Here is a 25,416-nt window from a genome sequence, read left to right as displayed (position 1 = left end):
CAGTCCCTTATCTCTATTTTTACGGAGGGGGGCGAGGGTATTCCACCTCCTTTCACCCGAAATTGTCTTAGAAAAAAATAAAAACATCCGAAAACCCAAATCTGCCTGTCTGTGCCCGAGGCCTCAGCGCAGACGCGGCCCTCTGGACCCGCCCTGCACCGACCAGTTTATCCCAGCCACAGATACTGGGAGGAGATTTACTTGGGGCATCAGTCAGCCCCCCGGGCACCCTATGGCCTCCCCTGCCCCATGTATCGCACCTACGGAGACGGAGGTGTGCCCCCCCGCAGAGATGCTGCCGCCGCCCACCCCCCCGGCGGGGAAGTTTGTCCCCGAAGCCCCATGCCCGCCCCGCCCCCCCTCCCCCGGCAGCGGGCCCGGGAGTGTCGGTGCTCGGGAGCCCCGGGGGTGCCGGCCCGACGGGGTCCCCCCCAGGCCCTCGGCCCGCTCCCGGGTGGGTGTTCCCCTCCCGAGGGGGGCGGAGAGAGGCAGGCCGGGGCAGAGGCAGGTTCGGGAAGGCCCCCTCCCCTGGCTGTCCGGCTGCCCCCGCCAGGCAGCGTGTCCCCCGCACCCCGGCCCGGGGCGGAGGGGGTGGGGTCCGCACCCCGGGGGGAGGCCGGCTCGGGGCTCCGCATCAGGATGCCCGGGGCTGGGCTGGTTTTGCGGGAGGATGCGGGACCTCCTGCAGAGACACCCCCTCATCACCCCCCAAAACCTGCCGTGCCATCGCGCCCCGCGGCAGAGGCAGCGCCCCGAAAGCAAATGGGGGGGTGTGTTCCCTTACCTGAGCGCTGGCCCGGGGGAGCCCCGGAGAGGGGGGGTGCTGGATCCGGCTCGTTTTCTCCCGCCGTGTCCCGCAGCAGAAACTTCCTCCGGCCGGGGCCGGTGCGGGGAGCCGGGCTGCGCCGGGGGGACCCCGCGGCCGGGAGAGCTGCACACCCCGGGCCGTGTTTATATGTAGAAAGAAGGGTAATTTGAGTGCTTATACCAAGAACCGGGGTTGTTAAGTTTGCAGGCAGGCAGCTAAACGGTGCCAAGTGCGGGCAGGGAGGGGGGGTGCGGGGGGGAGGCTGGGGGTGTGTAAGAAATAAAGAGCAATTGTCAGAAGCGAACAAAAGGCGGAGGATGGAAAGGAGCTGGGAATCCCGGGGCAGAGCCCCTCGGCGTGGACTTGAACTTGGGCTTTGACACCGTCTGCCAGGCGGAGAGCGGCCCCGGGCCGGGCGAGCCGGGCTGCGGGGGGCGGGGGGGGGGGCTGTCGGGGTTGGGGGTGTGGGGAGGTGCGTGACAACAGCCTCGGTGGCGGAAGTGGGGGCATCACCCCCCCGAACACCCACCTTTGCGGGGGGTGGCACTTTGCTTCAGGATGCGAGTGATCTGGGGAATAACCCAGACGGGCTGAGACCCGACGGGCTCAGCGCACCTCCCGGGGCGGAGAGGGGGCGGCGGCGGGGGGACCCCGTCGGGGCTGGCCGGGGCCAGACGGTCGGGGGGGCTGCCCGGTTCTCACAGTCTGCGCCCGAGCCTGGATTCTCTGCACGTCCTGGCCGGTCCCCCCTTTGCTACTATTCAGCACTTAATTGAACATTAATGGCAGCTGGGGATGAGGTCACTGGAGCCGGCTTTTCTCACACATTTTTCATGCAAATCCGCTAAACTCTAAACAAATTTGAATAAAACCCCCTTTGTGCGGGCCCTCCATGGTGTTTTTCCACGGGCTGCTCTGCCTGTCTCCGCACACTTCATCCGGGGAGGGGGGAGCGGCGGGGAGATGAGGGGGTGTGGGGGGGTCCCCGCCTGGGCCTGGAGCACCAGGCAGAGCCGTGTGTAACACCCTGAGTCTGTCTTCTCTGCGGGGCTCCCAAACACAGACACACACACACGCCAGGATCCACACTGTGCCATCATCTCCCTCTGCACCCCCCCGCATAGCACTGGTCCCCCCAGTAATATCCATTAGCAACACCAGTTCCCCCTGTAACTCCTTGATAGCACCAGTCCGCCCCCAGTAGCATCAGTCCTCCTGCAAGTAACACCAATCCCCCACAGCAGTACCAACCCCTAAGTAGCACCAGCCCCCCAGCAACCCAAATCCCCCACTGCCTCTCCGTAAGGTGGTTTTTGGGTGCTTGCGGCTGCACAGGATAATGGCATGCAGAGCCCCCCACCCCCCTGCTCCACGCCTCCACAGCCCCCGCGCAGCCCCTGTTAGCATCCCTGCGCGCCCGGCCCCCTGCCCAGCCTTGAACTTGGCCATGCCGGGCTGCGCTCCTTCTGCCTGCCTGGGCTCGCACAATGCCGGCCTTGACCCATTGTTTGCTTTTTTCGGATTTCAGCTGGGAAAGCGGCCACCTCGCGCAGCCTGCCCCGAGCACGCCAGGAGCTGGGCACAATGGGGAACCCTGCTCTGCAGGCAGAAGGGCTCCAAATCATTTGAGAGACATATTCATTATATTCTTTCACGGGGGTCTGTTTGCATTGGGTTTAGCAGTTACTTCCCAGACGGGGTTCAAACCAAATAAAGATCATTTAGCGGCAAGGGATTCGCTTGGGCTTTCAGGGAAATGTGCCTGATGCAGGGCATGGTGCAGCCCAGCCGCTTGGCTCTCGGCTGCTCCCGCTTCCCTGTCGGTTTGCTTGCATTTATTTTCTGCTCATTGCCTCCTCCATCCCAAAACTGCACCAAATCACACGGCTCACTTTTGCAAAAGGGAGAGTTTATTTCCAACAGTGCATGGGGTGGGGGGGATTTTAATGGGAGAGAATTACAGCCAGTAATGTTTCTCTTACAGGAACAGAGAGGGTGCAATAAAACAGCAGCTGGGCTGCTGGGCCTGGACAGACTCACGGTCCTCTGGGCCCTGAGCACAGCACTGTCAGGATGGCTGTGCTCCCGCAGCACTGCACAACCGGGGGTGAAAAGCAGCAAGGGCCAAGTTCTGCTCCATGAGCAAAGCCCAGTATTAAAAGCTCCCTCCAACCATCACGCACCCAGTATTTTGGCAGGTGAGAGAGTGGCTCACTCGTATCTCTCGGCCTGAGTGCAGTGGTCATGCTCTGGGGTGTTTAGGGCACTGAAGACAACATACAGGAGTGATGTGGGATGATCCCTGGCTCCCCGTGTTGCCCTGGCTCCCTCCCCACGACTGGACCGGCGTGATTCGAAGTGATGCAGAAACCCTCTGTGTCCATAAGCCAAAGCTGCCTCTTCTCTGGGGCCATCGGAGAAGCAGGTCAGGGCCCTCCTGGAGAAACCCAGAGACATCAGACGGCAAGTCTGGGCAGGTGGCAGCCAACTGCAAGAAGGAGCTCACAGGATTGAAAAGTCCCTTCTCTACTTGCTGGGATCTAGAAAAGAAAGGAAAAAAATAGAGTGGTTATGATTTCTGGCACGGAAACGGTCCAGCAGTGCTCAGCTGAGAACAGACAAACTTGGCTCAGTGATGGAGCGAAACTCCAACCCTCTTTCCCTCCTCACCGCACATTTGCCATGGCTCCAGGCTGCCTTAACCCCTTCCCAATGCGGAAAACTGTGGTCCCCGAGATGCCAAGTTCCCCCCGCACCCGCCTCATTCCTCTACCTCTGCCTGCCCTGCACACTGCCAGCCAGGGGAGGGCTTGCCGCTTTTCCTTCTTCCCTAGGCTTTGGGGCATGGGATTACTCTGCATGTCAGAGCCACTAAAGGCACAGCGCTCTGATGTTTTAATCTTCATGTTAACTTTCCCTGCCCTCGGCACCCTTGCCTGGCTGGAGAAAGTGATACCAAGCCACCAAGCTGGAGCCAAAGCTGTGATGCTCAGTGCAAGTCCCCTTCTCAGCTGTCCTCACACCTCCCAGGGTTTGCCCCACACATCTTGCACCTTGTAGCAGGTTCTCCCCACTTTTTTCCTATTTTTTTTCTCTACTTCCTTTCTGCTTTACCCACAGCGAGTATGGATCCCCTAGCACAGCCCCTAGTCCCATCCCTCTGCCATCCTCCTTTTGCTTTGCCTATAAACTGTTATGCTGGAAGGAGTGCAGACTAATACAACTAGTTTTTGAATACACTTGGATCCAGAGTGAAAAAGGAACCATCAGCTGGCTAATTTATTCCTTTTATTGCACCAAATTGTAATTTTATAAAATATTGCAAATTTTATAAAATATTTGCAAGCCCATTTTAAGAGATAAATCTTCTGTGTGGCTCTCTAATGAGCCGCCCTGGGAGTAGCTGGCATGTGATCTGCTGTAGGTCGCACCACGACGTTCCCGGGCTGCGACTGGATGAACCACCGTAACTCTTTGAACTGTGCAAATACTCTACACTCTGGGGTCCAGGCTGCAATTTTCATGGGTATTTTTTCTCTCTCTTAAAAATAGATCTTCTGTAACCCCTTTATTGCAATATTCATAAAACACTTGATGGAAATCCAAGGAAAATCCCTTCCCTTTCGCAACTTTGAAGCAAGACTAAAGCTTCAGAGAGGCAGAAGCCAACCCCACCCCATGTGCACGGGTTTGGAGAAGCACCTGGAGACTCTCTGGAGAATTAGGGTGCTGACAGGACAGACCTCATGCTGGCCTATGTGTAGGGACACCCAGGCTGCAAGAAGCCAAGGTGCAGCACTGCTTTATCCTGTGTGGCATTAGGAGTCACCCCCAATACCCCAAGTCTAGCAAGGATGTTCAGGTCAGGGCAGATGAGATCTGAACGGTGGCGGGTGCTTTCACAAGTCCAGGAGAGGAGGAGGTGGCTGAACCCTTGTGCTCACCAGGGAAAAAACCTTGCATGGCAAAGACCCCTGCCCTGGGCAGTGACAGCCCCTGCCCTCTGCCTGAGCAGGCTGAGCTTGCTGAGATCTACAGAGAAGCTCATCTGTGGTGCAGAGAGATAGGATGTTTGTTGGTACGAGACATCAGCCCACCCTGGAAATTATGCCCTGCCTGCCTGGTGGGTTTGCACCTTCTGATGCTTAGTAACTGGCGGCAGGAGGGGCTGGACTGACCCAACTGATTTGACATAAGCTTCAGGAAAGCCCAAACCTCCTGCACACACTTTCTCTGCAGGCAAAGCTCAGCCTGGCATTGAGGGTTTTTGCAAAAATAGTGCTCCACCAGGACTCGACTCCAGCCCAGCACTGCCTTCCCTCCCCAATGCCCTGTGCAGGGAAAGCGTCCCGCAAAGTAGCATGTGGATTCATTATCCCTCTCTTTTTTTAAAAAAGAGTGCATAAATAACTGCAAATGCAGCTCAGCCTCTGCCCCGGCACTTTGTCCTGTGCCTCCCTGTGTCCTTACAAAGCCAGTGCTGAGGTTTATATGCTGACAAACTTCTCTGCCACAGCAATTCTGGGCAGTGGGAAGGGCAAAAAAAATCCTCAAATAATGGCAAATGGATGCAGGACGCTCTGCCTAATCAGATTCCTATCCCCTATTGAGGCTGGGAAGGAGGGACCCCACTCCTCCCCTGCCCTCAGCCCAGCCTCCGCTTCACCGGCTCACACGGAGAAACTTTCTGGACAATTTAATCTCGCCAGGGTGTTACTTAGAAAAACCTTTTTCACTGTCAATTTTTTTCCCCCTCCCTTCCTCCCCCCCCCCCCTTTTTTTTTTCTTCCCTCCAAGCCTTGATCGAATTTTGCAAGCCCCTGATATCTTTCTTTTTTGTAAGGATGCACGCTGCTTATGCAAATACCAGCCTTTCATACCGCCTCCCTGGCTCAAGCCCTCCAACTTGAATGTGACCAAAAGCTGTGCTCTCCCCTGCTAACTCCTTAGCACAATTACACCTCCATTCTGCTCCAGGGGCCCGGGGAGGGGGGAGAAAAAATAATTTTAAACTAATAACACGTGCTGTTTGCTTTGGATAATTACAAGGGAGCTTCGGTTTCTAAGAGCTCTGAAATATTCTGTTTGGTGGGGCGGGAGGGAAGCCCCGTGTTACACCTACGCTGCGAGTTTTATCTCCTGGTGGAGATGCTCACATGGCCTCTCGAGGCTCCCTCCATCTCATGCTCATCCTGTGCACCTGGGCAAGCATTTACATTTCCTATGGAGGAACTTCTTGGTGCTTTGGGCTATGGGAGAGAGGAGAAGGCGGCTGACATTTCTCTTATCTCAAGTTACAATTTCCTGCAAGCATCAAGATAATAAAACATCGGTGATGGGCAAGATGAGCGAAATGAATGTGTCAGCTGGCTCTCCCGCAGCAGCACGGGGAGGACCAGGGAGAAAGGACACCCAGGGGATGAGGCTGCTCCGCTGGCTCTCGTTTGCATCATGGCCCTGCCGTTATTGTCCTCCTGCCTTGTCTGCTGGGGAAGTTTATGTGGAGGGCTTTTGCTGGGGCGAGGAGGAGGAGGAGGAGGGGAGTTTTCCCCAAAAGCACCCAGGAATCTGTCAAAAGAGGGACAGAAAAGAGAAGAAGAAGAAGAACGGAGACAGAGAGTGGGAACGTCAAGGACCCCTGACTAATGAATAGCAAGTTTGCCCTTGAACCTCCCTGGGCTTTGCCATTCCCAGGCTCCAAACAAGGGCTGATGCATGCTTGGGCCCAGCTGCAGGGGGACCGGGCTATGGTTCATCTCAGACACTTTGACAGCCCAGGCCTTTTCCCTGCATAGCTCAGACTCGCCTAACTACTCCCCTGGCAACAGCTCAGTGCAGGAACCTGCGCTGAGGCCCTGCCTGCTGCATACAGAAGTATGAGGAGGAGGGGAGCCGCTGGGAGAAATTAGCTGGAGACCAGCTTAACCCATCAAATGCTGGGCAGGCGCTGCCAGCCCCGGCACCCTTCACTCCACCCCTGGCTTGGCTGGCTGGGTGCTCACTGGCCAGTGTCTGTGGTGGAGCAGGAGAGGGGCAGTGATGGGTTAGACATGCCGAGTCGCTGTGTATTGCAAACCTGCTGCTTCCCCAAGCCCCAGCACCTTGGACCTGGTGGGGCCAAAGGTCCTCGTGGTGTCAGGGATGTAGGAGGGAACCGAAACAGTCGGCTGGAAAAGACCACTGGACACTGAGCAGGAGGGTATCCCTCTCTGCCAGCTGAAACGAGGGCTCGGTCCAAACTAGAGTGGTCGAAACTTGCCCCGCCACTCTTTCTGCATTGCAGATCAAAGGCAGGGGACGAGCTGGCCTTAGGGGTCTGCGCTGAATGGCTGGAGAGAACAGGCGCGGGCACCCGGCGGCTCAAAAGCGCGACCCAGAAACGTTCCCACATCCAGCCCCATATAAATCAAGGGGGGAAAAGGGGGGGCTCCATCCCAGCCTCTGTTTTTACAGAGCATCTTTCATGTGAAGCCCCTGAGAGAGAGGGCTTTGCCGAGCTTGTTAAGGACGGCTCCTGCGCCAGGCAGAGAGGGGGACGCACCATATGGAGAGAAGAAAAAGAAAAGGGGACACTGAAAATGGAAAATTATGCAAAGCAGGAGGAGAGGCGCTGGGGGAAAGGGGGGAGGGAGGCAGCGAGATGGTGGGGGATGGGGAGAAGGAAGGCTGGGAAGGGAGCCCTGACTTGGGGAACACCAATGAACTGGCACGGGGGCAGCAGGAGGGACAGAATTTTCCTGTGACTGGGTGCAGAACAGCCCTTGGCACCCTTGGGTGCTGTCACCGGAGGGCAACTTTCCAGCCTGGCTTTTCCCCAGGCAGGTCTGGGCTGTGCCAGGGTGATGTCTGGCTAGACCACGGTAGGTATACCCTGTTTGTGGAGCTGTGCCATGATGGGAGATGCAGCAAAATGGGGCCCGTGCTGACCTACTTCAGAGGTGTCCTCAGGACCTCTGTTACTATGGCAATGAGGTTGCAAGCAAACATTATGGGGTTTTTGGTCAAGGATTTTGCTTTTAATCAACCAGAGAAACTGGACTCATGTAGTAAGGTGTCAGGGGCCTTGTAAGAAACAGCCCTGAACAGCAGCAATGATAGCAAGGGTCTCAATCACCTCTGGGTCTCAGCCGCCCGCGCAGTGATGGTGGACACTGCAGGTCAGGTGAGTTAAGGAGAATCCAAACGCAGCTGGCAGAGCTCTTCCCTTCCGCTCGGTCTCCAGAGGGACCCCTTGGTCCCTGAAGGGTCCTGGTTCTGCAGGACAGGCTGCAGCACTGGCGTGGCTCAAGGATGCTGTGCAGACATGGGAGGAAGAATGAACTTTCCAGTCTCTTGCATGTGTTACTGCCCAGCTTGTGCTCAAACCCCAGCATCTGGCCTAATGTGCTGTTTATAGAGAAATGACTCGGCTCTTCCCAACCCCACTGTGGAGCTCCTTCTCTCTCTCCTGGAAATCTTGGTCACATCTCACCTTCTGTGCTCAGCTCACCTTTGGGAAACCACCCGCCCTGGCACCACGACAGCTCCTCCATCCTAAAGGCACCTTGCGACTGTGACTTGTGAGACTCGGTGCTGGCTCCCTGTCCATGGGCCAGAACCACCTTGCACATCCTCACTGGGTGCCATCCCCCTTCTCCAGCCCATCCTTCACTCCAGCATGAAAAGCCACCCACTTGGTCCTCCAAAAACCCCTGATCTTGGTGCTCGTTGCTCTGTGGCTCCTGCTTAGTCCCCTCTATCCCATTTCCATCTCCCCACTTGATGGCTTTTGTTCAGAGCAGCCGGTGCTTTTCCCTCACTCTCAGCATCACCCAACACTAAGGAACACAAACTGCTCCTGGTTGCCACCTTTCCTTCTTCTTGGCCCTGGCACAGCCTTTGAACTCACACCTTTCTCTAACATGCTGCTCCCTTTTTTAGCTCCTTCTCCTGTGTGTTGCAACAGGAAACCTTTCCTTGCTGCATCTCAAATGGATCTCTCCATTAATTCCTTCTACCGTGCTTCCCTCCATCTACCATCAGTAAATTTACCATCAGCCCTCGCAGTCACCCCATGCCCCCAAGCCCACGTTTCGGTCAGATCCACATGGGGTGAGTGCACAGAGATGGGCTGGTGTGTGGGCAGCGTGGGACTGTGCCTGCAGAGATGGGCACGCTTGTCCCAGTGTACACGTGTTCCTGCCTGCACATGCCAACACCTACATGTTCCTGCCCACGTTCCCGCTGCCGGATCCAAGGCTGTGGGATCCTGAGGGGAGCTCTTGTTCTCCCCTGGAGCATGGGCGTTATCTCCACAACATGGCTGTAGGCTGGGATTTGGGCTGTTTGGTCTTACAGTCACTAGATGAAAAAGACGCTGTGTCCATCTTCTAGTTTCTTCAAGAGCCATGCCCTGAAGTAAGGCTACATGTGCTGGCCAGATCCTCAGCAAAGCCCTGAAATAAGCCGTAGGCACTGAAGAGTATTCATCTCTTCATACAAAAAGAAACAGCAAAAAATAAAGTTCATGGGGGTACAAGGAAAACAGAACTTCCACCCACAGAGCAGCTGTGTAGGGCTCTGGGGGAGTGCAGGCAACGTGGGAGATGTTTCAGAGCTTGCTCTCAAGATGATGCATTTGCAACTGCTTCCCTTCTGCAACCAGTGGAGGTAAACTGAGCTACCTGCCCTGCAGACACATGTTTTAATCTGTGTATCTTTGAGCACAGGTACATGTCCCGTGGTGCTTTAAGGCTGGCTAGGCACAGGGGCAGAATGATGCAAAAATTAGATGTGCCTTCACGGGAGAAGAAGAGGGATGTTTCTTTCCCTTGGCATTCTAATGCAGGCAAGCAACTGCCCCTCCATTAACAAACCCAGGTGAAGGGGTTGTTTGGTGTTCTCACTGCATATTTTTAGCTGCTAAAAATGGGTGGTGGGGCATGTAGGAGGAGCGTATGGGATTCAGGGTATCCTTTGAATCAGGCTGGCCTCAGCTGCCACGATGGGATCTGAACCATTTCCAAGAAGGATACAGCAAGAACAGCAAGTCCTGCCCAAGTGACGGTCCAAAGCGTTGGCACTTTGTCCTGATTCAACCTCGCCCCAGATTCTCGCCCCTGGTGTGCATCCAGGTTTCTTTCTCCTTGACCCATCTCCATCAAAAGAAGCGCTGTTACAAGTCTCTGCTCTGAGTTTCTAGTCTACAAATAGAAGCAGTGCCTGCTCCAGAGCTGAACATTTCCACTAAACCCTGTTTTGTTGCCTGTCCTGGTGAAAGAAACCTGCAGGGACCATGCCCCTTGCATGAGATGTTAAATATTTCAGCCTCCAGCAATATAAGACAGTGATAGGATATTAAACTATACAATTGCTCTATGTCCCTGTCTTCCCACCCCGGCTGCAGAGATGCCCAACAAGGGCCCATCTCTAGCAAATATTCCTCCGGATGGGGACGGGGAGCTGCTTTGAGCGCTGGGGCATGATGTCTTTATCGGGCAGCAAAGCTGGCTCTGCCATCTCGCCTAGGGAAGCTGTGCCATGGGAGCTGCTAAAGCAGCATTTCATTTCCAAACAGGGCCCCAGAGACCTCTTGTGTGAGGGGCTCAACAGAGCAAGCCGGGGGAGCGCAGAACAAGAAGACATGACCCCAGGCTAAAAATAAGCCAGACCCCAGGCTTGTTGGACTTTATTGCTCTACACCAGGGTTCAGGCTGGCCTGTTCTCCTTGGATCAGTGCATCCCTCCTATGCCACCACCGATGGGGAAATGGCAAATTGGGAATTTTTCACCTCCCTCTTCCCCCTGTTTCCCTCCCTTAACTCCTTTTCCGCATCATAAGCAAAGTCCTAATAAAGCTCCCATCCCCACTGCCAGCCCTGCACCATGCTCCCAGCAGAAAAGAGATGCAAAGCCACGCTTGGAATCTGATTCCCCGGCTTTAAACGCTGCTCTGCCAGCAAAGTGCGACTTGAAAGCTCCCCTGTCACAGTTACAAAGCTCCGAACAGCCCTTCCTCGGATAATCACGCTTATCTCCAGATTAAGAAAGAGAGACCTGCAGCTGAGGCTGGTCACATGGGCTGGGATGTGGGCAAATCTCTTTTAAACAATCCCCATATAGCTGTGACCTCCACCGCAGCCCAAATACACCGTCCCTCGGTCCCACTCGAAAACCAGCCCTGGAGACATGACAGAGCATGTGAGGAGACAGCGCTGGAGAAAGGGGGGCAGGAGGGAAACTGACAGGGGGAGGAGTGAGAAAGCGATGGAGAAGAGGAGGATGAGGAAGATGGAAGAAGAAATAAGTAAAGGGAGGATGTGGGAGAGGAATAGGATGTGGTGGAGACATAGGAAGAGTGTGTGGATGGAGGGGGAGGATGATGAAGGACAGGGAGGTCTCTGCTACTCTTCCTGCTGGGGATTAGTTGTCCCTGCACTGTCCTCAGTTTAACTCTTCCCGCTCTGTTCCCGGCTGGCAGCCTAGCCCGATTACGTGACTCCAGCTGTGCCAAGCAGCCTTGGCAGGGCGAGCGTGTTACCTACTTTGCTGCCACGGATTCATTAAGAGGCTTTGCTTGTGTGGGAATAGTCATCCCAATGGGGAAAGAAAAAAAACCACAACCTTCTGCAGATCAACCTGGCAAGAAGCTCTGACAAAGCGGTTTCCATGGCCATACCCAGAGCTTGGGAGCAGAATTAAGGAGGCAGGGATGCGCAAACAGGAGAGGAGAGAGATCAACTGGAAGGGGTCCCCAACAAGGCCCCTGCTCAGGGACGAGGCACTGGCCAGGGAGGGAATTGCCAGCCTTTTGCAGGATGCTGGTGCGTGGCTCTCCTTTGTGATCAAAGGCCACCTTACATCTGGGTTAGGCATGGATAACACGTTCACCCTATGAGCAAATGAAAGGTTCAAGCAACGACAGAGTGACTCTTTCCAACGGCAGGTTCCTCTCTTACATCCATGTGGAATTAACACAATTACTTTGCAGTGCAGGAGCCCAGACAACTCTGAAATGGGCACAGATGCAGAGCACTGGGGCTGGACCTCTCTGAGGATACCCACGATCTGCTAGCACCGACTCAGGGTTTCCAGACGTGGGGCTCAGCCACCGTCTGCAGCTTGCCAGGAGGGACCGCAGTGCTGCCTCCCTGGCTGCTCATTATTCACCCTGTGCAATTAGGCACTGCTAAGTCACACAAAATTGCCTTTGTTCTCCAACTGGATGACCTGTGTTTCACAGGAGTCCCTTTTTCCTGCACATTACTCATGAGTTGCCCACTGTACCTACTGCTGGAACAGCAGTGAGGATTTTGGGGAACTCTTGAGGCTGCCCATGACTGCTCCCTCGCAGATGCCCAGTGCAGGTTGATGGGGAGGCAGCCTGGCCCTGCCTGCCTTCCTGGACTTCTCTGAGCATAAAGGACAGCTTCTCCTGCAGCCCACTCTGCCCTGCCAGGGATGTGTCAGCTCACCCTCAGGCAGGTGGCTTTGCCACTCCCTGGCTATTCTACCATCTCTTCATATCACCTCCCAGCTCTCCTCCCGGCACAGAGGAAAGCCTAGTGCAGCTGCAGAGCCAGTGAGGGAAGAGGCATCATCCCCTGTCCAACCCAAACCCTGCAGATGCCAATGGCCGCCTTCCCTTGTTCATCAAGAACTTCCCTTTCCTCCCCAGCCAGCACATCAGGAGTCGAACCCACACTCTGCTACTTTTACCAAGCCATCTCCCATCCCGGCTCCCTGCAGGACCAGCCCTGCACGATGGTGTATCCGCTGTTGCTCTCCATCCCTTCACCGTCAGCACCAGGACCCAAGTATGGAAGAGAGGGCAAAGCGGATGGGAGCTAGCATGAAGCTCAGTGCCACCAGACTCCACAGCAGACAAGCCCGGCTACACCAAAACTTTCCAAAATTACCTCTGCTTCAGAGCAGCCTTGCACCATGTAATTCCCTGTTCTTTCAGCATCTGGCAACTGCTCAGAAGCAGGCAGGAGCATGGGGAGAAAAGACATCTTGGCCCATTCTAGAGCTTCTTCCCAGTCTGCTCAAGGAATGTATGTGGGCTCTTAAGCCTTGTTGATTTAAGGGAAAGGATGCAAAATTAATTAAGACAGGAAATTAATTAGATGTGAACTGGTGTTTACATCCCTAAATGTACAATGAATTCTTGTGTGAATCTACAGAATACAGATGGATGGATGGATGGGTGGATGATAACAGCACTCTAGGAATGACATTATGTGCTGGTCCATACGCTGGGGATGTAGAAAGACTCTTCTCTGCATTGATAATTAATAACTCTATCCTGAGCAAATGTTGATAAATCCTTTATAGAGCACGTTATCTCTGTCTCTCCAACTCTTGTTCTGCATTTCCATTTGCCTGTTTCCACTGCTCCACCCCTGGCACCCACACGCTTCACTTCCTTCCCATATTTTGTAACTGGTAGCAGATTTGACTCCCTTTCTGGAGAAGCAGGTGGAGGTTTTGTTGCTGGGGCTTTGTGTGAGTGATCGCATGGGTATGTGTATATACAAAGATGGATACAAATCCATTGGAAATAAACACCTTTTAAGGGACTTGAGAGAGAGACACAGGGCAGAGGAGAAGAAAGAGCCTACAGACCCTCAGCCAGACAATCAGCAAAGATGAAGAGAAAGACCCAGTGAAGCAAAAAAAGCTTCAGTTCTCTTTTAAACTCTCCATGATTTGCAACAAAAGCAGCAGATCCCATTGCTGGGAAGTCCAGCTCCACTGATGCACCAAGTAGCAGCAACCCTCGCCCCTTCTTCTCCTGGATCTGCACAGCTCAATTACCCCAGGCTGCCAGGCTGCACTGAGCACACCCCTGCTGCCCCACATCTCCCCCGCCGCCGAGACAGCTTTCGCCAATGGAAGGAGTACAAATATATTCATTGGCACCTTATCAGACATGCATGCAAAACTAATTAACATGGGGAGACATGCAAGCTGCCACCCAGCCACAAATACACACCCACGAGCATGCACACACACACGCACGCATGCACAAGGCAACCCTTGTCTAGGGGGGACATTCAAAAGGCTTTGTCACTAATTTAGGCATCTGTCTCAGTCTGGTCTGGTCCTCCTGGCTAGGCTGGAGTTGTGGTTTTTTTCCCACTCTGTTTGACAATGCTGGGAACATGCCCAGAGACCCCTCATTCAAATCACCCCTTGACAATGGTCTCATTGTGTGAGCATATAGAAAAGGGAAAGGATGGGGGAGAAGATGTGGAAGGGGGGTAAGGAATTAAAATGTGAACCCAAGGAAGTGTTTACTAACACAAGCCGCGCAGCTGCCCTGTTTCTCCTCCACCCCCTTCTTCCGCCCCTGGCCGCTCCAGTGGCTCAGCTTGTCCCCAGCGCAAGGCGGGTAGTGGGACAGCAGGACAGAGGGACAGTGGAGCTGGAGCGGGAGCAGGAGCAGGGGGGCACAGAGGTGCACAGGGAGATGGCAGACTGGAGGGATGAAGCCTCCAAGCATTCAAGTCTTCTGCAGGGGGGGGGCGGGGGCCAGATAAGGGTGTGGGAAGAGAAGATGGAGCCAGAGATGCCTTGGAGAGGATTAGTGACTTAAAATGTCCTGGGAAGGATATCTTCATGGAGGAGCAAGGGATTTATTAATATAACTATTCCAAGGCTTTCCAGGCAGGGACAAAAAGTGTTTAAACCTGGCCTTGTAGATTAGAGCAAGCAAGCAGACTTGCCGTGCAGTTTGGACTGCTCTCTTTGGTGCTGCTGCCAGACACGCTACAGTGTAAGAAGAAAGGGAGGGAGCAGCAGGGTGTCAGGGCTGGGGACTCAGGGAATGGACCAGACTCCCTTCAGGACCCAACTGCCTAATGCTAGTTATTAAATATCAGGAGGGAAAAAAAAAAAAAAAAAAAAAAAAAAAGGAAAAAAATGCCCCCAGTGCCACTCCTGGGGAAGGAAATAGCAAAGGTGTAGATGGGGGGTGTCAGCCCCCAGCCCCACCATGCTTGGCTGGCCTCAGCAGACACCATTCAGCTGGAAAAGCCCACGAGTCAGGAGAGCGAAAGGAACAGGAGCTGGGGAGGGGGAGAAGATGATGACAACGTTTTCCATATATGCAAATGCATCCACACAAGATACCCAGAGGGAGACAAAACAAAGAGACCTCGAAGAGGCTGGCTCTGAGACCCACACAAAGCCAGATACCTCCGTACACCTATGGTGTTTGCACATGAAGACCTGCACAACACAAGATGCGATGCTGTCCAGAGGTTTCTCTCATCTGAGAAGATATCAGCCCAAAGAAAGCCTGGTTGAGGAGCCCAGTAAAAGCTGCAAACACAAATGCCACAATCCCACGTACTCCTACACAAACAGATGCACCTTAGGAGTATGAAACTATTCCTGTCCATCAGCTTAGTCAGAGAAGAGGAAAGCTGTGATGCAAACACAAAAGAGCCCTGCCTCAGTGTGGCAGAGGTAGCCCAGCTCCCCTGACACTGCTCTTGCAGCCAGATCCACACCCTGGACCTTTGTTTGGCTTCCATAAGAGGAAAGCTAAGAGATTTCTGGACATCGCTATAAACGAGGCAGGACAAAACATCACACAGAAACCCAAGAATATGCATGACAGCAAAACATTTCCTTCCCTGAACCACTGCGACAAAACGAAAGTCACCTGTGCAAACATTTTTGCTTTAAAAAAGGGAAGCTACTGCCAAGTAAGCAAATCTCTGCTTTCTATCCAAACAAGTAGTTGTGAGCAGTTTTATTGCCACATACCTCTGTCCCAATACACAGGGATCAGCACTCGACATACAGTGACATGCAGGGACTCAGGGACAGAGATGTGGTTTTAATAGGGCAATGCAGACACTGAATGAAATAAAACCCTACAGAGATCAGCTTGCCAGGACTCAAGGCTGAGAAAAGCTATTTGATGGTAAAGAGAAACAAGGACACTCATTCTGCTCTCATTTCCATGCTGTAAATTTGGGCAGCTTTTACTGAATGCAATTAAATCCTCACTTAGGATTTAACCCAGTGAAGCTGAGGACAGACCTCAGTCTAAGACCCGCGTCTGGGCTCTTCCCCACAAGTTGCTCTGCAGAGGTCAGCAGCAGCTGTGAAAAAGTTGAGTGAAAAAGCAGGGGGATTCGTAGCTCCCAACCAATGTGGCCACTTCAAAGCCCCCTCCAGCTCCATCTCGGGTGTTCTTTCCTTCATTGGTGATTTGCTGCTTTGCTCACAAAGCCTTGACTGCAGGGGAGCAGCCTCATAAGCACAGAGACTCAAAGGTATTTGGGCATCTTTTTCCCCTTACCTCTAACAGGAGCTGAAGACCTCAGCAATCCTTCAACACACATATTCCCTGGCTCTGGGGGCTGATCCTTCCTTTCTGATACCCCAAGGATCCCGGTGTGGATCCCATGCAAGACCCTTGCAAGAAACCATCCAAGACTCTCTGTAATTAACACCTATTTGACTATTATTTAAATTTTACTTTATTCTAAACCAGTGCATTTCAAAGGCTCTTTTGCTCACCCACGCAGTTTAATGCTCTGGGTTTCACAGGCAACAGGTGATAAAACTCCTCACCTACTTGCACCACATAGGTAAGGTCACCTCCGGGCTGTGACCTTAAATTTATTCACGCTTTTCCCCTCAGACGCTGAGAGGTGTAAATCTCAACATTGTATTAAATAGCTCTGCGGATCACTCAGAACAGATTGCTTCACAACATAACTTTTCGGCTGGTCACTACCCATGAACAGATGATTTTACATGACATTTATTCATGCAAATTGCAGAGGCTCTAGTCTGGTTACCCAGCAAGAGCGTAAAAAATTACAGTTTAGATGCATAAATGCTGGCACCATCATAGAAAGCACGATGAGACTGGAAACACATCCCTGGGTTTCAAATGCAGCGCAGCAAAACTTACAGTGAGCCCTCACCAGCCGGGGGTTTATCAGGAACAACCCCCCCAAGTGACCCAGGGAAGGCAATGAAGGGCACGTGCAAGGCTGCAGAGGCTACAGAGAAATGAACTTCTCCTGCTGCATGTGCAGGAACCTGCCATGGGGAGAGCACACGCGACATTTTACGTCACTCACAAAGCCTACTCTGTCCAATAAAGTGGGGAAGTAAAACAAAGCATGAAATCCAGGCATAAATTAGCATCCCTCTAGTCTAGCTTTATTTGTGCTGCTGCTGCTGCTGTGGATTAGCATCTAGCTGGCTGACAGGCTGATAGGCAGACAGAAACAGGGAGAAATTAAAAAAAAAAAATACCGGTGGGTGTCTTTTATTCCCTATGGTTTCTGGGATGTCTGCCGTCAAATTGTAGACAGTGTTCATCCCTTTAGGACCAGAATTTTTCCATCTTCCTGGGAGAGCAATAGGCTCTGCAGGAAAGCAAATCCCCCTGAGATATTTGTGCCCGCACCCTGCAAAGCTGGCACCCGTCATCTGACTGCAAGCCCAGTGCGAACCTGTCACATCCTCAGCCGACATCCCTCCGGCATCCACAGTATCACTCTGGCAGCACTTACAGAAAGCCACAGAGCCCCAGGAGCAGTTATGGTGCAGGGTTGGAAGACCTGGAGGATGGCACCTCACTGCAGGCATGTGCAGGGAGCAGATGCCCCGGGATTAGCTCCGGATCATGTTCAGCAGTGCTCAGGGCACCTGCTTCCTTCACTGCCTGCAGCCACAGCTGGGTTTGGTACCTGATCCCAGATGACATGACCGGGATCTGACGCCAGCATCTCCTCTCAGTTCATGTCAGAAATGTGTCACTGCCAGCTCCTCGGGCAAGAGGACCTGCAGAGAGCTTCCATTGGGCTGTCACACAGCCTCCCACTCCTCAGGGCTGTGTGGCAAAACGAGTGGTCATCACCAGAGACATCCATTCTCCCCAGGCTCAGTGGCCTCATGCCCACCCACCCTTTCCACACACAGCCATGAAGGCACAACGATAAAGAGGTGCCAGTCCTGATGACCACCGCCCCAGCCCCTCCCAAAGCAGACAGCCCTGCCGAAGGACACATTGCTGCCCTACCAACTTCAGGCAGCAAAGAGGAGCTGGGATGATCAGGGAGGATGACACCTCTGTGGCACTGCTGCCCAGACTGGGGGAACAACAACAGCAAAATTGACTGTGTTCAAAACAAACTGCAAACCCCATTTCCACCCTCACTGAGCCACTCACAGCTTGGCTGGGCTTTCAGGTCACAGGAGACCTCTAGTCCCTGCCTGTCACTTAAGGAGCCAAACACAGAGCTTAGTTTTTAGGCTATGGGAAAGCAAATTTTCAGTCGTTTTCAAAGGTGGCCTAGAAAACAGACTAATTCTGCATAGCCATAAAGCAAGTCCCTCAGGCACACAGCACGCAGTTTGAACACCCCAGTGTCCCTCTGCCTGCCAGCGTTAAACTTACTGAGTGGGTCTGATGAGGGGAGGCAGGTGTGAAAATTTGCCAGGATGTAGAGAATCCCTCCTTGGCAGAGCCCACGCAGCTCCTAGCCCCACCGCCAAGTGTGCTGGCCCCACTGAACACTGGTGCCAGCAATCCTGGGCTGACCCCAGCAGCAGGGCTCTGCCACTGCAGTGTAGAGCAGGCAAAGCCTTGCCTGCAGCAGGCATCTGTGGCCAGCTCTGCACGCCCCACACCCAAATGGGACAATGCAGGCAGCTCTTCCCCAAAGGAGGCAGAAGAGCACTCTGCAGAGCTTTGAGACAGCTGCAGCTGGGAATAGCTCAAGCAGAGGGGATGTACCTCTGCTCCTCCAGCCACGCCTCCCCCAGTGTGCATGACCCAAAGCTGGAATAAGGCACATCATCACCACCCTCACCCACTGCACTCAGCAAGACATTCCCCTCCGCATCCACGCACCCACAGAGGCATCTATGGAAACATCCCATGGTATTAGCAGGGTGGCTTCTCCTAGGGGCTAGGAAGGAAGAGAAGAAAGATGACGACAGTGCAGAAACCTGAGCCTTTGAATCCCAGCATTCAGCCATGTTGCATGCTGTCCATTAGGCAGCAGAGATCAGCCACTTCCTACCATATTCTCAAGCTCTTGCAGCAATAGCAGGCACTCCTTTAACCTCTGGCATTTGGGGGTGGGAAGGATGCAGAAGTCAGTCAGAGCCTACAGAAATGCAATGAGCTGTAAGAAAGATCTTCCCTTTGCAAGTAAACAGTCCCCTAATGGGCTCCCCAGCCAGCACTTATCTACATGAACCATTTGTTTCCTCCACAAGCTCTCAGCTTTCTCTGCCACATCACCCATCTGCCCGATTGCAAGCAAAATGAGTACGACGGGTCCCAGCCTGGCACCCACTTGTGAGTCTTCTGTATTGCCACCCTGCTCCTCAGTGCCACACTGGGAAGCCTAGCCTGGGGATGGTGCAGGACTACAGCTGCTTTAAATGCTTGCACAAGTCCAGACTCATGCATGCAGTTTGCCCTTCATTTTGGAGAGCTCCAGTACGCTTCTGCATAAGAAACATTAAAACTTGCACATTCAGGCAAGTGGCCACTGGGGCCTGGGTGATACCTATGAAAAGTATCACAAATGGACTGAAGGACCACATTCCCCTGAGACACTGGTCCAAATGGCAGCTTGGGACATGGCTGCAGCAGCCTGGGGAGATCCTGCATGGTCCTATAAGGACACCACAGAGATAGCATCACCTCCTCTGGCTCTTAAGCAGAGTCTCCCACAGCACTGCCCACAGTATATGATCTCTCAGTTAAAGCAAGGACCAAATATGTTTTAAAAGATATTTTTTTCCCTGAGTCCTGGCAATGGGGAAGTCAAATGCTGCTTTGCAAGCTGTCCCTGGGGCGAGACAGACCCATGTATGTCCACAGGCACAGCCAGGCTGCATCTGTACAGCGTTGTCCCTGCTGCCTCCACAAGCATGTACACAGATGTGCACCCCTCGGTTGGTCTCTGACAAAATAGGGTGCCAGGGACCAACATCACCAATTATTACCTTTCAGAGGCCAAAGCACACACCACAGACCTTTGCTTACAAGTTTCTCTGTGCCCAGGGCCACATGACAGTGGCTGGAAGCACTCTTGAAAATCATCAGTAGATCTAGTGGCTTAAATGGGACCCAAGCCAGCCACCACCCAAACCAATGAAATCGATGACACTTTGAGTTGTCAGGCTCTTCTTCACTCCCTGTTCGGTGTTACACAGCACCCTAGACTGTCAGCCTTGATCTTTGAACATGCGGAGTCTGGATCCCCATAATTGCTAAGCCAGACTCCAAAAAAAGAAGTGTTTGGAGGGATTTTTTTCAGGCCAGTAACGCTAAGTCCTACAAGGTCTTTGACTCGTTTCTAGAGTTTTCCCTGCATTGATGATGTATGTCCCTAAAAAAATTTTTGTTAGCATCATTTTATTACTTTTAAGTGAGAACTGAAACTTGCAAACAGCCCTTGATTACAGTTGCTGGGGGTTTGCAACAGACAACCCAAGTCTCGAGCTTTGCACTAAAACCCTTGTGAATCATTCTAGTCCAGCCTTGTCAGCTTCTCTTCTACCCAAAAGGTGCCTGTCCTTGAGATCACGATAGTAGGAGAAGGGAGGAAAGCTGGAAAACAGCTATTTCTGGGACTACAAATTAAATCAGGAGGAACAGCCCCGAAAGCCTCTCCTAGTCTTGGTCACCAGCAGCAGCTAGTCGTGAAGCTCCCACCAATTTTTTCCCAGTGAGAGCCAGAGGAAGAGACACATTGCACATGCCTTGCTAGACTTTCTGCCAAGCTTGTCAGCAAGGCACACTCAGCTGTTGCCACCCAGTATATGCAAACCTGGCCTGACACCCTCTCCTCTGCGTGGCTTTCTGGACCCTCTGCCTCCCACAGACCTCCCTAAATCACAAAGCCAGAAGCATCACTTGCAAGGTACACGCCATGCCAGAGGCAGCAAAGTCGTGCTCCTCGCAGCCTCCTGGCCCCAGGCCTTCTGCCAACACTGTCCCAACATGGGGTATTGCAGGCAAAATTGCTGCTGGAGGAATCCACACCAAGTGGTGCTGAGCACGACCTTTCTGCTTTACAATAGTAACCTGAATCTTAAATACTGGATTTCTAGGCATGCATTAAAGCCATGAGACAATGGAGACAGCAAGGCTGGGGCTGGCTGCAAGCCAGCTCCGCGCTGGCCCTGCCAGCACCCAATGTTTCCCATTTCCTTCTTTTTTTACCCTGGCAGATAAATGAAGTCCCCCTAAGCCAGGAGGCAGGTGCACACGCAAGCTCACCCATGACCTGGGGACTGTGCATGGCTCACCCCCCATGCAAGGTGGATACCCAAGAAGACCCAGAGAGGTGGCTGTCTTCCTCTCTCACTCGCTCTCATAGGAGCATTGCTTCTCCCTTTAATTGGTTTCATTCATGGTAGCCCTTTGCTAAATGTAATTATGCCAGGCTCTCTCCATCTGTCTGCATTCAGGAAGAGCCATTGCTCCCAGTGTTTTATTTTCAATCTTTATTTCTGCATTAATCCCCTTTCTGCAGCTGACATGCACAACCATGCCCAGGACCTCCTGAGAACATACAGGCACCAAGTGCAGGATTTGTTCCTGGGTCTCTCCTGGCTGGAGGACATTTTTTCACAGGAAAAGCCCCATACCTCAGGTTGCCCTCTGTAACTACCTCCACCTCTCAAGGATACCTGCATAAGCCAGTCCTTTTGCAGACACTCAAGAGCTGTCTGGGAACCCAGGCTAAGAGCAGGTAGCTTTATTTCATCTACATCCACAGGTATAGGTATCCCAACATGGGGCATGCTAAGACACAGAGATGTCTGCCCTGTCTTCCCAAGCCCAGTACATAAAGGTAGCAAGATATCCACTCAAGGTGATGTGGACTGCTTTTCACATGAAGACAGCATTCAATCCTATGCTATCATGCTAACTTTCCTACGCAGGTACACGGATGGGGCGAATATGGCTGAGCACGTGTATTAACAAACCTCGGCTCTGCAAGGGCAGCTCATAGCTGCATGGCTGAGGCTGCAAAGTGCCCAACGCACCCAGAAGCATGTTGTCCCTTGAGGTACATTACTCAAGGTCCTTACACTTTCCTCAGCCAGGGTAGGTAGATCTTGGGGGGAAACACAATGCTAAAGGAGCGACACAGACCCTGGGCAATGAAGCACCATCTGGTGACCACTGGCTCCCAACACAATAGCCCACATTGGCAAGTTTATGATAGAGACCAGAGGCGGATTCCCATTCTGCCCATCAGATCCTGTGATGTGGTTTCAGGAGAGGGACCATGAGAAGCAGATGAGATGGCAAAAGAGAAAAGAACGCAGTGAAACAGACAGAAAGAGAGATTTATATGAAGCTAAAGTGCATACCCATAAACATGGGATAAGTAAATAGCCTGTAAGTATGAAATTAAATGCAGGGAATCCATGGCATTCAGTAATCAGTCAAATAACTCCTTCACCTTTTTTTTAGTTTATCATCAGCATTTTAAAATGAGGCATTTATGCCAATAAGTAACCCAGTTGTATATCGTAACCCTGTAAATATTGGCTGGGATCTGAGAGATTCGTCCCGACAGACAATTCATTTTTACAGTTATTTTTGGACTCCCAGCTTTCGTGGAACACTGGCTCTCTGTGTTGGATTTTATGCCCCTGAAATGTATTTACAATGCATGGCATCTGCATTGTGCATTACACACTTAAATCATTGCTTTTCATTCATCGCTTATAAAAAAAAAATTGCAATATCCTGAAGCTCGAAATACTCAAATTCAAAATATTACTACTGCGTTTTTGGAGTATTACTATAAAATAATGTTGTGGGTTTTGATAAAGAAGGAAAAATTGATCATGAGGAACATGGATTCCCAAGATCTGGGAAGAAGGGGAGTTTGGATTTCACATCATGATAAATGAAAAAAATAAAAATAAAAGCTGAAAACCCCAGAAAGATTTATTTTCTAAACAAGAACATGGAAACATTTTGTCACTTAAACAAAGGGAGGAGGGTGGGGGAGGCTCCACATCCCTAGCTTGCTCTCTGCAACGGACAAATACTATCAGAAACAAAAAGCATGGCATAGTTAGCAGGAGTGGAGCTCAGTGCTTTAGATTTAATGATATGTATTAAGTTCCTTTTAGGGGACGCCTTCTGCAATCGTTGCGGGGAGGGGTGTGTGTGTGGAAAAAAATCATGGTTTTAAAGGCTTCTGTCATTGTTGCCTACGAGCCAAAGAGAAAAGCGCTTTCTTTGTCATCCGGGGGTTTATGGAAACACCTTAAATGTGTCCTTTTCATAGGTGAAGCAAGGCGCACAAAGCAGCCGCGTGCCAACGCGTCCCCCCCGCCACCGGCAAAATAAATAAATGGAGGAACGTGGGGACAGCAGCCGTCGTAATCCCCCAGCAAAGCGGCAGCAAGGATGGTCTGGCGGGGTAAATATCACATGTCTCCTGCCAAACCCCGCGTGGGCTATTGTCCCGCCACCCTTTTTAGATGTCATTAAGGATTTTTCGCATACAACCAAATGAGCGGAGAGAACGAACGCACTCGCTCCTTCCCCACCAGTTGGAGAAGCCATGATGAGGCGGCTGGGAGACAGCGCAGGGAAAACACAGGGCAAATTAGGAAGTATGTTAATTCAGTTAATATCACAGAGGGGCTGGCGGGTGGGGGGGGGGAGGTGTGCACGCAGATTTTCCGCCCGAGGAAGGAGGTGGCAGAGAAAGAACTGGGGCATGCCAGCTCCCGTTATTGTTCTGCCTTCATCAGTAATTAGCAAGATAAGGAGGGGACGGCGTGAGGGAGGCAGCGTGGCGAGGACAAGGCAGTGCTGTACCCCACCTCATGCCCATGCGGCCATCTTACAGGCGGCGCTTGCCTCCCGCAAAATGGCCGCCAGGGCCCACACTGCCTCAGGCCTGCGGCCAGCCTGCCCTGCCAGGCTCCCCCCCAACCCAGCCTGAGGCGGCTGGCACACAGCAGCTGGCAGCAGTGGCAGCCATCCTGCAGGCCCACAGGGAAAGGGGGCCCTGGGAGTGAGGGAGTCGCTATGGTGGGCCAGAGTGTGCTCTCCAGGCTTGGCGAGCGGCCATCTTAGCCCGGGCCCTACCCACAGTGCCAAGGCGCTGGGCATGCAGCACTTCCACAGCCTTTACCCCAGCCGTCTTGACTGGAAAAATCACAAATAACACTTCTTCACAAGGCAGCACACATTGCCAGGGGCCTGCTCGTGGCCACGGCGGCAGCTGTGTCTTTGCCGAGGCTTTCCCCTCAGACACAAGCAGTGCAGGAGCAAAGGCAGGGTTAGCCCCATGTGGGCAGCCACTTTTGAGGTGCAGCTGCCTGCCCAAATGTGCCCCAGTGACTCCCATGAGCTGCTGGGCACTGGAAGATGCAGCCTGAACAGGTATAGCAATACAGGTCAGTGGTTAAAGAGCTACGAGGGAAAACGTCACCTGACCAGCCATCAGAGAGCGAGCTATGGGCAAATTCTACCTTTCTCCTGGCCAAAACAAAATAAATTCCAAACTCAAACTGCAGAGATAGCAGTAAAGAAGATGTGAGCTTCCTAAATCTTAATTTAACATACATTTAAAATAAGGTCAGTTATAGAAGGAAAAGACACAGTAACACAGACAAAGCTACATCTGCATTTCCTGCTCCATGGGAGCTTTACAGCGGAAACATCAGTGTTGTTCAGTTCTCCAAACGAGCAGTACCAAATACTAACAAAGGAACCCTCATCCTTGGTCCCGGGCTGTCCTCAGGACAGCTACAGCAATTACTGACATTAAAGCAGTCTTTGGGAAGTGTTTCATGTGTCTTTAGCCACGATAGGGCTATTAAACATGGTGCAATAGGCACACGACGCACACTGAAAATTCGGCATCTGCTCCAGTACTCTGTGGAAAACTAGAGCACGAGGGTGATTGCAACCGCACGCAGACAGGGCCATGTTATACATCTCTGTTAGACAGTGAAACATAAGGGATGGCAGGCTAGCTGCTCCACTCCGGGGTTGTCTACACTGAAAACCACACCATTATAATGACAGCACTATAGGTCAACTGCTGCTGCTCCTCGCCACGCTGGTGCACATCTCCACTCTTAAACTGGCTTTCTCCAGTTTAGCTTAAACTGCTTCCAGCATGACATAACTGGTATACAGGAGTCCTGCCTTCTGCTAAAGGAAATAACCACGGAGGTTGTACGTGTACAGCTCCTTGCTTTAAAATCCACCCCCCCACACCCGTACGTCTGTAGCTAGACCTGCCCTTCGGCTAACCCTTCTGTACTCCGCACACTTCTGGGCTGTTCACAGTGCCCGTGAAACACTATTACACCCTGCTTCCCTTGGGTGCTAATCCTGCTTGTCAACCCAAAGGCAGAAGCAGACGGTGGCTTGGCATTTTGATTACGTTATGATCTGTTTGAACCTTCCAGACTCTTTTGATGTCTGTGCAAATTTGAAAGGGGGAGCCTTCATCCTGCACAATGAAACTCGGCTATCACACGGTGAAACATCTCGGGACTCCTACATCCGTAGCCATCGCTAGATTTGAAGTGGGGAGGGGAGTTATGGTTCCTCCAGGAAGAGTCTGAAATTCAGA

At 52.5% G+C, this 25,416-nt stretch overlaps 1 long non-coding RNA gene across 1 annotated transcript in view; it reads right to left on the bottom strand.

The window, feature by feature from the left end:
- Window positions 1-2,700: 2,700 nt before the first annotated feature.
- Window positions 2,701-25,416, bottom strand: part of LOC119151688 — a 40,811-nt gene continuing 18,095 nt past the window's right edge. The window contains exon 4 of the long non-coding RNA XR_005105506.1: window positions 2,701-3,348. This is a non-coding gene — a long non-coding RNA (uncharacterized LOC119151688). The remainder of the gene's footprint in view (window positions 3,349-25,416) is intronic.

Source organism: Falco rusticolus, chromosome 7, assembly GCF_015220075.1.
Source record: "Falco rusticolus isolate bFalRus1 chromosome 7, bFalRus1.pri, whole genome shotgun sequence".
NCBI classification, from domain to species: domain Eukaryota; kingdom Metazoa; phylum Chordata; class Aves; order Falconiformes; family Falconidae; genus Falco; species Falco rusticolus.
Note: the sequence above shows the minus strand (reverse complement) of the source record. Positions and strands in the feature narration are given on the sequence as shown.